This window comes from Petromyzon marinus, unplaced genomic scaffold (genome assembly GCF_048934315.1).
Source record: "Petromyzon marinus isolate PM22_M1 ecotype Great Lakes invasive population unplaced genomic scaffold, UKy_Petmar_22M1.pri1.0 PM_G_Scaffold_149, whole genome shotgun sequence".
Lineage (NCBI taxonomy): Eukaryota > Metazoa > Chordata > Hyperoartia > Petromyzontiformes > Petromyzontidae > Petromyzon > Petromyzon marinus.
Window position 1 is genome coordinate 270001 of NW_027422705.1, and position 2500 is coordinate 272500.

Below are 2500 nucleotides of genomic sequence, written 5' to 3' on the forward strand. Positions count from 1 at the left end.
AATGGGAAAACGGGTCATTTTCGTGTCGCCACATTGCATGCGAACCGCATGCAACTTCCAGAGGCATTTGCAGCAGAAATGCATGTGCAGTCAAAAAAAAATTGATATTTTTCACGGATAGACCCCGTGAAACGCTAGAAATTGGCGGGGATGTGTCTCTTGTGGCTCACGGGGCTGTTCGGGTCGCACAGAAATCCCTGGGAATGGGAAAACGGGTCATTTTCGTGTTGCCACATTGCGTACGAACCGCATGAAACTTCCAGAGGCATTTGCAGCAGGAATGCATGTGCACTCAAAAACTTCTATATGTTTCACGGATAGACCCCGTGAAACGCTAGAAATTGGCGGGGATGTGTCTCTTGTGGCTCACGGGGCTGTTAGGGTGGCACAGAACTCCCTCGGAATGGGAAAAGGGGTCATTTTCGTGTTGCCACATTGCATAGGAACGCCATGAAACTTCCAGAGGCATTTGCAGCAGAAAGGCACGTGCACTCAAAAATTTTAATATTTTTCACGCATAGACCCCGTCAAACGCTAGAAGTTGGCGGGGATGTCTCTCTTGTGGCTCACGGGGCTGTTAGGGTCGCACAGAAATGCCTCGGAATGGGAAAACGGGTCATTTTTGTGTGGCCACATTGCATAGGAACGGCATGAAACTTCCAGAGGCATTTGCAGCAGGAATGCATGTGCACTCAAAAACGTCTATATTTTTCACGGATAGACCCCGTGAAACGCTATAAATTGGCGGGGATGTCTCTCTTGTGGCTCACGGGCGCTGTTAGTTAGGGTCGCACAGAAATCCCTCGGAATGGGAAAAGGGGTCATTTTCGTGTTGCCACATTGCGTACGAACGGCATGAAACTTCCAGAGGCATCTGCAGCAGAAATGCATGTGCACTCAAAAACGTCTATATTTTTCACGGATAGACCCCGTGAAACGCTAGAAATTGGCGGGGATGTGTCTCTTGTGGCTCACGGGGCTGTTAGGGTCGCACAGAAATCCCTCGGAATGGGAAAACGGGTCATTTTCGTGTTGCCACAATTGGCATACGAACGGCATGAAACTTCCAGAGGCATTTGCAGCAGAAATGCATGTGCACTCAAAAACGTGAATATTTTTTCACGGATAGACCCCGTCAAACGCTCGAATTTGGCGGGGATGTTTCTCTTGTGGGTCACGGGGCTGTTCGGCTCGCACAGAACTCCCTTGGTCCACCTGATTCGTGCATACAGGCAGCAACTAAAACTCTGTAAACCTGCTGTGAGGACATCTAAACAGTGGACCAGTGAGGCTGTGGAAGATTTGCGGGCGTGCTTAGACTGTACTGACTGGGATATGTTCACGACTGCTACCAATAGTCTGGATGAACTCACAGAGGCTGTGTACATCAGCTTCTGTGAGGACTGCTGTATCCCAACACGTACCAGGGTGAACTTTAACAACAACAAGCCCTGGTTCTCAGCAAAGCTCAAAAGGTTGAGGTTGGAGAAGGAGGAAGCGTTTAGGAGTGGGGATAGAGACAGATTCAAGGAGTCGAAGAACAGGTTTAGCAAAGCGGTGAGAGAGGCTAAACGACTGTACTCAGAGACACTAAAACACCAGTTCTCTACTAACGACGCTGCTTCTGTCTGCCAAAGGGCTCAGGCACATCACCAACTACAAACCCAGAGCGCCCCACACCACTAACGACTCCCGCCTAGCCAACGACCTGAACGAGTTCTACCGTAGATTTGAAAGACAATTGGACTGTCCTGAACCACCCCTTCCCACCCAAGAGGCCCCATCCCCCACCCATACTACAGAAACGACTCTCTCCTTTCAGGAGGGAGAAGTTAATGGGCTTTTCAAGAGGCAGAATCCACGCAAAGCAGCCGGGCCGGACTCTGTCTCTCCAGCCACCCTCAGGCACTGCGCTGGCCAGCTGTCTCCGGTGTTCACCAACATCTTTAACACCTCCCTGGAGACATGCCATGTACCAGCCTGTCTCAAGTCCTCCACCATCATCGCTGTGCCCAAAAAGCTAAGGCCAACAGGACTAAATGATTACAGACCGGTCGCCCTTACATCTGTGGTAATGAAGTCTTTTGAGCGCCTGCTCCTGGCACACCTCAAAGCCATCACAGACCCTCTCCTGGACCCCCTTCAGTTTGCCTACAGAGCCAACAGGTCTGTGGACGACGCAGTTAACATGGCCCTCCACTTCACCCTACAGCATGTGGACGCCCCAGCATCCTACGCCAGGATCCTGTTTGTGGACTTCAGCTCTGCCTTCAACACCATCATCCCTGCCCTGCTTCAGGACAAGCTCTTCCAGCTGAACGTGCCCTACTCCACCTGCAGGTGGATCACAGACTTCCTCTCTGACAGGAAGCAGTGCGTTAAGCCGGGAACAGAAGTCTCTGACTCCAGGTCCATCAGCACGGGAACTCCTCAGGGCTGCGTCCTTTGCCCACTGCTCTTCTCCCTGTATACCAACAGCTGCGCCTCCAATCATCTGTCC